This window comes from Schistocerca gregaria, chromosome 3, assembly GCF_023897955.1.
Source record: "Schistocerca gregaria isolate iqSchGreg1 chromosome 3, iqSchGreg1.2, whole genome shotgun sequence".
Lineage (NCBI taxonomy): Eukaryota > Metazoa > Arthropoda > Insecta > Orthoptera > Acrididae > Schistocerca > Schistocerca gregaria.
The window spans coordinates 92,505,660-92,520,652 of record NC_064922.1 but is presented as its reverse complement, the minus strand read 5'-3'; positions in this window follow the sequence as shown (position 1 = coordinate 92,520,652).

Below are 14,993 nucleotides of genomic sequence, written 5' to 3'. Positions count from 1 at the left end.
CCGTTGTGGTTGCCCCGGTTGCTGCCCGCAGTGGGGCTGAGCCCTTGCCTGTGGTTGATTGGGAGGTCGTTCCAAGGCGTGGCAGGCAGCGAAAGGCGTCCCCGGAGGCTGATCAGAAAGCCTCCCCGGTGCGTCTGACAAACCGGTTTCAGGCACTGTCTCTGGCTGAGCCAGATGCAGCTGCCTGCCCTGTTTCAGAGGATCATTCTCAGCCTTCAAGGTCCGGGCAATCGCAGAGGGTGGGCTTACTGGTAGTTGGGAGCTCCAATGTTAGGCGCGTAATGGGGCCCATTAGGGATACGGCAGCTAAGGAGGGGAAGAAATCCAGTGTGCACTCCGTGTGCATTCCGGGAGGAGTCATTCCTGATGTGGAAAGGGTCCTTCCGGATGCCATGAAGAGCACAGGGTGCAGCCAGCTGCAGGTGGTGGCACATGTCGGCACTAATGACGTGTGTCGCTTTGGATCTGAGGAAATTCTCTCTGGATTCCAGCGGCTATCTGATTTGGTGAAGGCTGCCGGTCTTGCTTACGAGATGAAGGCAGAGCTCACCATCTGCAGCATCGTTGACAGAACCGATTGCGGACCTTTGGTGCAGAGCCGGGTGGAGGGTCTGAATCAGAGGCTCAGACGGTTTTGCGACCGTATTGGCTGCAGATTCCTTGACTTGCGCCATAGGGTGGTGGGGTTTCGAGTTCCGCTGAATAGGTCAGGAGTTCACTACACTCAGCTGGCGGCTACACGGGTAGCGGAGGCTGTGTGGCATGGACTGGGCGGTTTTTTAGGTTAGAAGGCCTCGGGAAAGTGCGGGATGGGCTGCAATGTCAAAGGGTGCTTGGCAATTACAGGACGTGCTTGGATCAAGGAACAGTCGGAATTATAGTTGTAAATTGTTGTAGTTGCGCTGGAAAAGTCCCTGAGTTTCAAGCGCTAATAGAAAGCACAGAAGCTGATATCGTTATAGGTACAGAAAGCTGGCTAAAGCCTGAAATAAGTTCTGCAGAAATTTTTACGAAGTCTCAGACGGTGTTCAGGAAAGATAGATTAGGCAGAATTGGTGGTGGAGTGTTTGTGTCTGTCAGTAGTGGTTTATCTTGTAGTGAAGTCGAAGTAGATACTCCATGCGAATTGGTATGGGTGGAGGTTATACTTAACAGCCGAATTAAGTTAATAATTGGCTCCTTCTACCGACCCCCAGACTCCGATGATACAGTTGCAGAACAGTTCAGAGAAAGTTTGAGTCTCGTAACAAATAAATACCCCACTCATACGGTTATAGTTGGTGGGGACTTCAACCTACCCTCGGTATGTTGGCAAAAATACTTGTTCAAAACCGGTGGAAGGCAGAAAACGTCTTCCGAGATTGTCCTAAATGCTTTCTCCGAAAATTATTTCGAGCAGTTAGTCCACGAACCCACGCGATTTGTAAATGGTTGCGAAAACACACTTGACCTCTTAGCCACAAACAATCCAGAGCTGATAGAGAGCATCATGACTGATACAGGGATTAGTGATCACAAGGTCATTGTAGCTAGGCTCAATACCATTTCTTCCAAATCCATCAGAAACAAACGCAAAATAATTTTATTTAAAAAAGCGGATAAAGTGCCATTAGAAGCCTTCCTAAAAGACAACTTCCATTCCTTCCGAACTGACTATGCAAATGTAGACGAGATGTGGCTCAAATTCAAAGATATAGTAGCAACAGCAATTGAGATATTCATACCTCATAAATTGGTAAGAGATGGAACGGATCTCCCGTGGTACACAAAAAAGGTCCGAACGCTGTTGCAGAGGCAACGGAAAAAGCATGCGAAGTTCAGAAGAACGCGAAATCCCGAAGATGGGCTAAAATTTACAGATGCGCGTAATTTGGCACGTACTTCGATGCGAGATGCCTTTAATAGGTTCCACAACGAAACATTGTCTCGAAATTTGGTAGAAAATCCGAAGAAATTCTGGTCGTATGTAAAGTACACAAGCGGCAAGACGCAGTCAATACCTTCGCTGCGCAGTGCCGATGGTACTGTTATCGACGACTGTGCCGCTAAAGCGGAGTTATTGAACGCAGTTTTCCGAAATTCCTTCACCAGGGAAGACGAATGGAATATTCCAGAATTTGAAACACGAACATCTGCTAGCATGAGTTTCTTAGAAGTAGATACCTTAGGGGTTGCGAAGCAACTCAAATCGCTTGATACGGGCAAGTCTTCAGGTCCAGATTGTATACCGATTAGATTCCTTTCAGATTACGCTGATACTATAGCTCCCTACTTAGCACTCATATACAACCGCTCGCTCACCGATAGATCTGTACCTACAGATTGGAAAATTGCGCAGGTCGCACCAGTGTTCAAGAAGGGTAGTAGGAGTAATCCATTTAACTACAGACCTATATCATTGACGTCGGTTTGCAGTAGGGTTTTGGAGCATATACTGTATTCAAACATTATGAATCACCTCGAAGAGAACGATCTATTGACACGTAATCAGCATGGCTTCAGAAAACATCGCTCTTGTGCAACGCAGCTAGCTCTTTATTCGCACGAAGTAATGGCCGCTATCGACAGGGGATCTCAAGTTGATTCCGTATTTCTAGATTTCCGGAAAGCTTTTGACACCGTTCCTCACAAGCGACTTCTAATCAAGCTGCGGAGCTATGGGGTATCGTCTCAGTTGTGCGACTGGATTCGTGATTTCCTGTCAGGAAGGTCGCAGTTCGTAGTAATAGACGGCAAATCATCGAGTAAAACTGAAGTGATATCAGGTGTTCCCCAGGGAAGCGTCCTGGGACCTATGCTGTTCCTAATCTATATAAATGACCTGGGTGACAATCTGAGCAGTTCTCTTAGACTGTTCGCAGATGATGCTGTAATTTACCGTCTAGTAAGGACATCCGAAGACCAGTATCAGCTGCAAAGCGATTTAGAAAAGATTGCTGTATGGTGTGTCAGGTGGCAGTTGACGCTAAATAACGAAAAGTGTGAGATGATCCACATGAGTTCCAAAAGAACTCCGTTGGAATACGATTACTCGATAAATAGTACAATTCTCAAGGCTGTCAATTCAACTAAGTACCTGGGTGTTAAAATTTCGAACAACTTCAGTTGGAAGGACCACATAGATAATATTGTCGGGAAGGCGAGCCAAAGGTTGCGTTTCATTGGCAGGACACTTAGAAGATGCAACAAGTCCACTAAAGAGACAGCTTACACTACACTCGTTCGTCCTCTGTTAGAATATTGCTGCGCGGTGTGGGATCCTTACCAGGTGGGATTGACGGAGGACATCGAGAGGGTGCAAAGAAGGGCAGCTCGTTTTGTATTATCGCGTTATAGAGGAGAGAGTGTGGCAGATATGATACACGAGTTGGGATGGAAGTCATTACAGCATAGACGTTTTTCGTCGCGGCGAGAGCTTTTTACGAAATTTCAGTCACCAACTTTCTCTTCCGAATGCGAAAATATTTTGTTGAGCCCAACCTACATAGGTAGGAATGATCATCAAAATAAAATAAGAGAAATCAGAGCTCGAACAGAAAGGTTTAGGTGTTCGTTTTTCCCGCTCGCTGTTCGGGAGTGGAATAGTAGAGAGATAGTATGATGAACCCTCTGCCAAGCACTTAAATGTGAATTGCAGAGTAGTCATGTAGATGTAGATGTAGATGAGGGTATTTCGCCTGTCTCATACACTTTCTCACCAGCTGGTAGAGTTTTGTCATGACTGGCTCTCCCAAGGCCGTCAGTAGTTCTAATGGAATATAAAAATTATTAAAATCCCGTTGCCGTGTAAGAAGAGGATGGGTATCGGCCGCGAGTAAATTTCTTATACGGGCCGGCATTCCATCTCATACGAAGCGTGGAGAGATTTTTGCAATTTAATTGCTCGTGAGTGTCATAGCCATATTCTTGACTTGCGAAAACACACAGTTTTCTGCAGCAAGCGGAGATCTTTGCTACTTCAACTTCGTTCCACGCCACTTTTCGTCTGAGACAAAAAAATTGACTGTCGAATACCAAGTAGCGGATGCCACCCGGTAAAACGTAACCCAGTGCGGCAGAGATTTTGTGTGTCCTGTTGCTGACCTTGCGGAAAATCCATTTCCATTACTAGGCAGGGTAATTTCATCCGAATAACCGTTCGATACAGCGTTAAAATCCCATTCATATTCCACGGTTTCGTGTCTCACGATCCAGGCTGCTATCTGCATTACCCGAGGCTACTTTTTTCTTTCTTTTTTTTTTTATATAGACAAACGGCGCGCCACAAATGCGTTTAATATTTTATCTCTAATATATTGTCTCCTTTCAGAAGGAAGATTAGACTGGGTGTTTAGAAACAAAAATAGTAGTGAATATCCGTCTGTTCCGTACTATTGAAGGTTCAAAAAATGGTTCAAATGGCTCTGAGCACTATGGGACTCAACTTCTGTGGTCATCAGTCCCCTAGAACTTAGAACTACTTAAACCTAACTAACCTAAGGACATCACACACATCCATGCCCGAGGCAGGATTCGAACCTGCGACCGTAGCAGTCGCACGGTTCCGGACTGCGCGCCTAGAACCGCGAGACCACCGCGGCCGGCCACTATTGAAGGAGTCTTCCATTTACGTATCAAATTCTGGGAATAATATGATAAACGTTTGGATGAGTTGTATGTGTTGGACAAGTCATTGCTTAGCTTTTGAGATTTTTCGTTTTGGGGACCTGCAGCATAATACATGTCAGATAATGATATGATTACTAGAAAGGCATACCAGAATATATGCTTACAATAACTAATCACAGCAGACAGTTTCGGCATTTTTCGCCATTGGCAAGTAGCTGGGAATACAGTTATGATGACAAGGTACATAAATGTGAATTTCATTTATATTGAGATGACTATATCGTACTAACGTCTAGAATGATGTGACATCCATATTAGGTCGTAGTGAACTGTCTTATAACAGTCGCTATATTGATAAGATGGTAAAAGACGTATACATATTGAAAATAATACTCTAATTATGGTTTGACAGTTCAACTCTTACGACTCTATTTGTAGATGAACAGTGATAGTATTGTATTAACTAAAATTTTGGTTGTTCCGTGTATTACTTCCAATTTATAGATTTCGTATTTTAAAAGGTCAGTTACGTATTTGAGGTAGTACTTTTTTCTGAATTCTGTATGCTGGTTTAACATTTATTGTGGGTTATTTTGTCGTGTGTGTATAGATTTCCTACTCTTAAAGTATGTTTATTGGCTAAACAGGGGGAAATTTTAACATCAAATGTAAGGAACACATATGTGTTGAGCTTTTTTCTGCATTTGAAAAACCAAAACCACGCTGCTGACACAATCGAAAATACAATCCGGATTCTGCAGGGAATATCAGAATGTTTTGCAATGAACATACTTGAAGAATGGGAACTGTACACTGATCAGCCAAACCAGTATGACCACTGCCGCCGTGACCTCGGATACCGCGTGGTGGCGTTGCGGGTTCGTGACGCGTTACCAAGTGAACAGACACGGACAGGAGATCACCCTAGTGAAGATCAGGGATGCTAATGGGTAAATACATTGAGATAAGCGAATTTGGAAAAGGGCAGATTATTATTACGCATAGCCTGTCAACGAATATCTCGAAAACGGCCAGACTTGTCGAATGTTCACGTGCTACTGCCGTGAGCATCTACGGAGAGAGGTAGGGCAGCGAAACTACCTCTAGACGCTAAATGGTTGGACGCCCACGGCTCTCCACAGGCTCTCAAGAGGCTTGGCTGTTCTGTGCCCAAAGAGCACACCACTGGTGGACGCACAAGTGTTTCGGAGCACACCGTTTATCGTACATTGTTGAACATGGACCTCCGCAGCAGACCAAACCTACGTATTCACGTGTTGACGCAACGACATGGTCAATTACCATCATTCAATGATGCTTTCTAACGTTTCCCAAGCTTCATTACCTTCCCCAGATTTTTTTGCGGTTCTTCTCATTGACTGGCATTTGTGGGTTAATTAAAGTGTATGCTTTATTTGCATATTTAAGAGAATAGTTAGTCTATATTAATGGGTTTTACCTCCGTTATTGAATTTAAAACACCAGGTGATCAAAAAGTCAGCATAAATTTGAAAACTGAATAAATCACAGAATAATGTAGATAGAGAGGTACAAATTGCCACAACTGCTTGAAATGACATGGGGTTTTATTAGAACAAAAAAAATACAAAAGTTCAGAAATGTCAGACAAATGGCGTTTCATCTGATCAGAATAGCAATAATTGGCATAACAAAGTAAGACAAAGCAAAGATGATGTTCCTTACTGGAAATGCTCAATATGTCCACCATCATTCCTCAACAATAGCTGTAGTCGAGGAATAATGTTGTGAACAGCACTGTAAAGCATGTCCGGAGTTATGGTGAGGCATTGGCGTCGGATGTTGTCTTTCAGTATCTTCAAAGATGTCAGTCGATCACGATACACTTGCGACTTCAGGCAACCCCAAAGCCAATAATCGCACGGACTGAGGTCTGGGGACCTGGGAGGCCAAGCGTGACGAATGTGGCGGCTGAGCACACGATCATCACCAAACGACGCGCGCAAGAGATCTTTCACGCGTCTATCAATATGGGGTGGAGCGCCATCCTGCATAAACATCGTACGTTCCAGCAGGTGTTTATCAGCCAGTCTGGGGATGATGTGATTCTGTAACAAATCTGCGTACTTCTCACCCGTCACGGTAGCAGTTACTGACGTTTTGCTGTCCAGCGCCATCTGTCTGACTTTTTGTGAACTTCGTTCTTTTTTGTTTTCTTTGGATCTAGTGAAACCCCATGTCATTCCAAGCATGTGTGTCAATTTTTACCTCTCTATCTACAATATTCCGTGGTTTATTAAGTTTTCAAATTTATACTGACTTTTTTTATCACTCGGTATTTTTGGGGACTGCAAAAGCGACTCCTAGATGTGGTGTCTTTTAATTATTCTATTATCAGTTTTACTTTTAAAAAGACGACAATTGCCAAAATCCATGATATTCCTGTCCGTCATTCGTGTTTCTTAAAGTGCCAAAATTTGAATCTTCTGTTGTTTTAATGCATCTCCCAATGTATGAAGTTTACTTGGTTGCAGAAGTATTTGTACGTTAAGTGTTGCAAAAAAAGTATTTGTTTAGATTTTAATTTGGCCGGAGGACTCCGATTTCCTCTGTTGAATCACACTGCATTTTAACCTGGCCGCCCCAGAATCCAATAGACTTGTTGCGCCAGTAATACCGGCGGTTGATTGGCCACCTGGGGCAGTATTGTAATTATCAAAATACTCCATGATGATTGTATCTGGAATCTGATGGGGTTGAGTATACTCACTGAGTGAACTCAGAGTTCCTGAAAATAAATTTCACCCGCACCGCGGGGTGAACAGACGCTGACCACTTTGCTGCTTGCCACAAGAAAGACGCAAAGTGTGTTTGTTTTGTTTTGCCTTGGTCCTGGAGTAGAGTGCTTATTCTGTACTCGCAGCTGTTCACGATATCTAATGGAGCGTTCACTGTCCACCACCTGTGGCCCGTCCAATGAGCTAAGCGAGGTCGGCTTCATAGACGTTTAATTACAAAGTCTTGAAGCTTGGCATTACTATTATTGTTGTTGTTGTTAATTATTGATACTATTACGCATTAAGCTGAAAAAGATAATGAATTTCAAAAAATGCTAGAGTTTTCATCGTATATAAGATGTGTTTATAAGGACGATTGTATGCAACTAGGGAAACAGGTATATAAATAAATATCCTCAGTGTACACTGCTATGCAAAACATAAGGACGAAAGTAGCTTTCGCATGATGTGTTACTACTAACAAGGTAAACTGCAATTGCACCCTCTCAGATTTAGTGGTAAAATGGCTCAGTGGAAGGCGCGTAAGAATCTGGCTACATATCAGGCATGAAAACTAAGAGAAGGTTTACTGTAATATGTAAAAAAGAAGCTTGCCCAATTGCTTCTTGACAAAATTATAAATTTTGCGTCCAGTCATTAACGCGTCTGTTCTGCTTCTGTAGTCTTGGCAGTTGTCATACTATACCTTCGTTGTAGAATAATAGTCATGTGGTAAGAATATATTACCGTCGCACGGAAATGTGATGAATAGTGGGAAGAGGCGAGATGCCGCATAGACTTCTCACCGAAAAGAAAAAAGTATATAAACGGGTGTGAACTACGTAACAACGAAAAAATTCAAGAGTCAAAACTTCCAAAGTGGAAAGCAAGAGCCATAACATGAGCTACTTGTGTAGAGGAAATAGAAGGTACGTACGTCTGTGGAGGTCCCTTCCTTGCACCTCGCTGATGCAGTGGGACGTTACATCGGAACACAGAAATTTGAACAAGGCATACAGACACGTCAGTGACCAGACAGACAGTTCGTAATTCTGAGAAAAAAAAGAGACGGGGGGGGGGGGGGGGGGGGGGGGCACGAGGCAGATTTGAACACGGATATTCCCATTCGCTGTCTAACACCGTAATCACATAACCAGGACGTCGATCTATTCGAACTCGCTCGATGTTGCACATCTTGAGCTTGGACCGGCTGTTTTTGTTTTGCTTCTTTTTCCACATTTCAGTCCAACGTCTTCCTGTTTTGATGCTAGATTTGTGTTCACGTTTTGACGGGCTCTCCACTGGACAATCTTAGTACTGAATCTGAGGGGGTGCGATGGAGAGCTTTCCTTGTAAGTAACATGGCTCTATGAAAATTGTATCATGCTTGAACAGAACAGCTACAGTACTGTAGGAGACGAAAGAAATACTCCACGAGACGATCACAAACAACACATTTACTCAAAGAAATAATGACACCGAAGTCACCGCGATTTTTGATGGCTCCCTGGACATTACAAAAGGCGGAACAGGGTTGTTAATAGGACGTGTGATCACGACGGACGGAAATGAATGCTCCCATGCCGACCACGGTGTAGGTGAGATAGTGTTGTGACAGGGCGTTACATTTGTCCACCAGCGCGATTGACAAATGCCGGATGTTTGTTGGTGCCTTGTGGACGTAGTGCAGTACGTCTGCCCAACGCATCCCACACATGCTAGCTTGGGAGGAGGTGCAGTCCATTCCCGAGTGACATCTCGTTCTAAGAAGTCCTCCACCTGCACAGTTAGATGCGATCGCGCACTGTCATCAATAAAAATGGAAGTCAATGGCGAATGCACCCCCGAAAAGGTGCACGAGGGGAAGGAGTACAGGTTGACTATAAAGTTGATCGGTGAATGTAAAATATTCAAAGATTTACCCACCTCAAAGACTTGGAGGTCAGTATGCCCGTGCAACGTTACGCCTCTCATCACAGTGGCATCTGGTGCGACCGCACGAACAGTGTAGCTGGAGGGGCTCTTCGAACGAGAAGATATTCGGCGAGTGGACTGACCTGCTCGTTCCTTCCTCTTAAACCCCGCTGAGCACGTGAAGATGCGTTAGGGGCACGTGTTGAGGAATGGAAATCTTTACCACAAGAACTCCTTGCCAACCTCGAGGACAGCGTGGGAGTACGTTGCGGAATACCCATCGCCATCCGTGACGATTACATTCTGGGGATAATATGTGGCAGATCACTTTAACCTGCGATAGATAACATGATGCCGATAATAAGTAGAGAAATTCGGTTTAATCTGATTAAAAAAAAAATGGGTGCGAACTTGGTCACGCCGCATTTAAATATTCAGACGTCATATTAAGAAACGATGGAAAATGAAAGAGTGCGTAACACATGAATTAGTGATGACGAATGGAGGACTTTACATTTGTCGGAATGCTGCTGGGAATATGGAGTGCGTCTGTAAAGCAAATCGCATACAAGACAGTAGTGCGACGAATTCCACACCGTTGTTGTAACATTTTGAGTCCTTACCGAATAGACACGGCACCAGAAATGGCACGGAATTAGAAACGCCCTGTTGGAATCGAAACAGGTTGGTATAGCACTTACGAAAGTGTAAGAGATGTGGTCGGAAATGTAAGTGGTAATGTATCCATGGTGAGGACTCTGCTACAGTTTTGCTGCCACTATAGCATACACTGACAAACCAAATAGTTGTCAGCACTGCACACCGCAAGAAGCCACGCTGCCCGGTGGCGTTGCGATTGCGTGACGTGGTAAGAAGAGTGTGGCACTCGAATGCAAAGGAACTGGAAACGTTCTAGCGACGGTACGCGCCGCAGATGGTGAAGTCAGCTGACATTAGGACCTTTGACGGAAGGCAGGTTTATAGAGCTCAGCTCCTGGGAAATAACTTCTCGGAAACGGCGACGCTGGTCGACTGGTCGCGTGCTACACTTGTGGTCGAAGGACGTTGAAACCACGAATAGGTGACGACGTGTTGGACGTCCACTCTCCACGGCAGAGGGTGGAATTGGAAAACTTGCACCCTCCGTAGGTGGGGATAGGCTGCTGTCAGTGGCAGATCTGACGGCAGGGCACAGTGCCGGTGCAGGCTCAAGTATTTCGGAGCACACCGTTCAGAAAGATATTGCTGAACATAAGAGCCCCGCAGTAGGTGACTCCTCTATGTTCCCATGTTGACCCAACGACATCTGCAGTCGCGATCGATTTCAGTGACCACGCGTTCACGGAGATCAGTGACAACTTGTCGCCTGTTTGGACTAGTCACGTATTTTGCTTCACCGGGTCGGCCGTCGCGTCCGGATACGCCGTACTCAAAAGTGCGCCACCGTGCGACGGACGCAGGCCGGTAGGAGCTGTGTTACGCGGCGCGGCTCGGCTCACACACCTTCGTTTACATTGGAGCTCTGGTAGTAATGGAAAGCACCGTGACAGCTGTGGATTACAAGAACATTACTGTGAACCATCTGCATTCCTTCATGTCTGATGGCATCTTGGTGCAGGATAACCGTCGGTGTCACAAAGCGAGAATCGTGATTCTGTGGTTTGAGGATCACGATAGTGAACTCGCGTCGATGTCTTTCCTGCCAAATTCGACCGATGTGAACCTGATGTAACACTGCGTCCGGAACGCTACGGGGAGCCTGTCCCAGCTAACAAACCGCTGTCCCATAATTACTTCCGGAAACCTACTAAAGCCTTGTCGAATCCTTACCACGCACAACCGCTGTTGTATTGCACGCTGTTAAGAAGGTGGTGAGAATGACGTAAGACAGTATTTTGCTCTCGCTGAATACGAGAACGTAGTTGGACAGAAAATCGCAAATATTGGAATTAAATAACGCTCGGCATCCATTGTACAATTACTACGGGAGTCTGTCGTGTTGTAGGTCAATATACAAACTTCGAAGACTGTAGAGAGAGGCGATGGGGCGACATTGTAGAACAGATTGAGGATAGAAGACGCTGATGCAGAACAGCGGAGCCACTCCTACGTCACCTGGCCGGCAACAAACGTGTGTGTGTGTGTGTGTCTGTGTGTGTGTGTGTGTGTGTGTGTGTGTGTGTGTGTGTGTGTGTGTGTACACGACGACGAACCGCGAGCTGAACTGCTGGCTGTGGGCCTGACAGCAGTTCAGCATCTTAGATGGCATCGAATGTATCCACGCCTCTCACAGAGGCAGAACTGCTAAATGCTCTTAGGCTACTAGGATAAAACAAAAAGGTGGAAGAATCGGAAATAATTACTACAAAAAATTTTAGTGTTTTAATTGCTTCATTTGCGGCCCAGTACGACTATCCTCGGTTCCCCCCTCCTTCCCCCGGCGTTGTGCTTAAGGGTTGGGCGTAAAAATGTATCCCCAAAATTATGTTTTTGGTATTTTACGGTTATATGTCGTGAAGGACTCAAATACCGAAACCACGGTCCTATTAAAAGTTGTAGGGTATTACATTCTGCATTGAATGAGAGAAGACACGAATTTTTTGGACCACCCGTTCCCATACTACTGCTCAAAAACGATGGACAAATTTTACATATTTATTACAAATTTTCGTTTTAACTTCTGTTTTTTCGTAATATCACCTCAACTAACCCATCTATCAATACAGTGGTCCATACAAAAGTTGTAGAGGAATAAATTCTGAGTTCTATGAGACCAAAAGTGAATTTTTTTGACCATCCGTTTCTGTAGAGCTCCATCTTAAGCTTCGACCAATTCTCATCGTCAGTGAAGACTATTTAAACTGCAGTTCTGCAATAAGTGTTATTTAGGCTATATGAAACATGGTACTACAGCACTCCATTGTGCCAGTCACGTACTTAGTGAATATAGTAACAAAATAAAATAGTAAAGTTGTGGAATATATATAAAAAATAGTTTCATGTGGAATATGATAAGATTCATTCAACTGACATGAAGATGGAGGCAGGGTAGGAAATAGAGTTCTTGAAATGAATTAGCGATGATTATATTCCATAATAACTGAAGATTAGATGGATAGATCACATAACTAATGAGGAGGTATTGAATAGGATTAGGGAGAAGAGAAGTTTGTGTCACAACCTGACTAGAAGAAGGGATCGGTTGGTAGGACATGATCTGAGGCATCAAGGGATCACCAATTTAGTATTGGAGGGCAGCGTGGAGGGTAAAAATCGTAGAGGGAGACCCAGAGATGAATACACTAAGCAGATTCAGAAGGATGTAGGTTGCAGTAGTTACTGGGAGATGAAAAAGCTTGCACAGGATAGAGTATCATGGAAAGTTGCATCATACCAGTCTCAGGTCTTAAGACCATAACAACAACAACAACAACAACAATAACAAAAACTGTAGTTAAAGATATGAAGATAAAAAGGGGAAAAATAGGTGAGTATACAAATTTCAGAGACACCGATGTTTGACCGTCGTTGGGTCACTTGGCTTCTCAAAGGCTGTAATTTCCGACGCAGAATCCGTCGCCATATCAATCGGCTTCTCAAAGTCTGAAATTTTCGTCCCCCCATATGTGGAGTTCAGATTTCCATCAGCTTCTGGTTCGTCAATTTCGCCTGGTTGCAGGGAGACAGTGCAGCAGTTCTCCTTGCAGTTGACGCAAATCAGTGAGCACTTAATTCAACCCTTCCAACATCCAAAGTCCTCCTGCATAACACTTGCTGCATTTGCAGGAAATTGTGCGGACAAAAGGCTGTGGAGCCTTTTCCTTGGAGGTAGGAGCGGGGTAAAATGGTAATGCCCTGTGGCTAGGGCCTCCCTTTTGGCAGACCTTTCGCCTGGTGCAACTCTTTCGAGTTGACGCCACTTTGGCGAGTTGCGTGCCGATGGAGATGAAATGATAAGGACAACATGATACCCAGTCCCTGAGCGGAGAAAATTTCCGTCCCAACCGGGAATCGAACCCGGGCCGTTAGGTATGACATTCCGTCGCTCTGACTACTCAGCTACCAGGGTCGGACAGGAGCGGGGTTAAAGACAAACTTTGAAGCCTATCATCCACAGAGAAGTGTATCCATCTCGTGTGCTAACCGCATCTGTACTTGTCGGTAAGTTATCAAGTAATGTTGACGGGCTCCTTCGGATGTTGGTGGTAGGGATGCCATGTTGGATTTACGAGGGCGTTGGGAACAAATCGAATCCCTACCTCCGTAGAAGGTTGTTAAAAATAGTAGGCCAGCTTCAGCAGTAGCTTCAGCTTGTGTCATGCTCAAAAAAAGGTTTTATTTTCGAGCAACAAATTAACCATTTTCTTATTGCCGTGCTTAAAGAGCGCTGAAGTTCTATCACACACACGTATGTCGTGAAGTGGCCTTCTAGTGTTGTCTGCTAGGTTAAGATGGACCAAATACTTTTGACGAGGTCGTTCTTATATGTTTGCTGATGGAGTGGCACGGGCATTGAGCATGACGAGAAGGTCAGTACCTTCACCAGCTACGACAGTCTTCTCATGCTCTTGGAATACTTAAAGGGCCGTGGCAACAGTCACGTGGTCTGCGTCTACATTGGCTTGCTTCACTCCGAGGCCTTCACCTCCAAACCTGTCTGTAAGCGAGCTAACGAGGCGGACTTTATTTCTGTCGTTCGAAAGGAATTGCTCCTGAGTCACGGTCACCACCATTAAATCGGTAAAGAAGACCTCAGGAGTAGTGTATCTTACGCTTTGGCGGAGGCGCGCAGCATGTTTGCTGTTCTTGGCGGCAAGTCTTCTGAGCAGCCATCAAACACCATAACTGTCGCACTTCGATTGTGATGTCTCTTTAGGTAGTAACCTATTTGGTTAGGATTAATTGGAATGTTTCGCCATTTTTCCATACAACCTTGTGGAGAGGAAATCCTTAATTGATAACAAAAACTGCTACTTCCAGCTTTACTTATTCAGTGGTGTTAACAAGTCATGTAACACTGACTTGGGTGTGTTCTTCATACTAAGTGCATCGAACAGAGAGAGGGCATACTATGCCATCTCGTACTGGAAGAATTATTGAAGCAGTTCATCGGATTTATTGAGGAGTGCTGTCTGGTGAAATTTATGTTCAGGGTTCACTGCTACACACTCCCCATCAGTAGTCACCCTACAAAATGGTTCAAATGGCTCTGAGCACTATGGGACTTTAACTTCTGAGGTCATCAGTCCGCTAGAACTTAGAACTACTTAAACCTAACTAACCTAAGGACTTCACACACATCCATCCCGAGGCAGGATTCGAACCTGCGACCGTATCGTCGCGCGGTTCCAGACTGTAGCGCCTAGAACCGCTCGGCCACTTCGGCCAGCAGTCACCCTACAGTTGAACCTTTGTATACTGTTATTCTTTTTTTCTGGACAATCTTGATGTGGTCAAAGGTTTGAGCAACCGGGGCGAGCATTGAGGAATTAAAAGGCTCTGTGGCAGTTGACTGAGTCGTCTCCAACGATTCCTGTAAAACTCTTCAACTTGCGGAGTCACTGTAATAACAGTTGGCATGGTCAGAATCCATCTACTGAGATTACTGCCTGAAATGACACGACCGTGACTGAGCGCTCCGATTGTTTTCAGTGAACTCATTAGTTTCTGCTTTAATCGTCATGTTACACTATAGCCCATTCCAAAACTTATCAG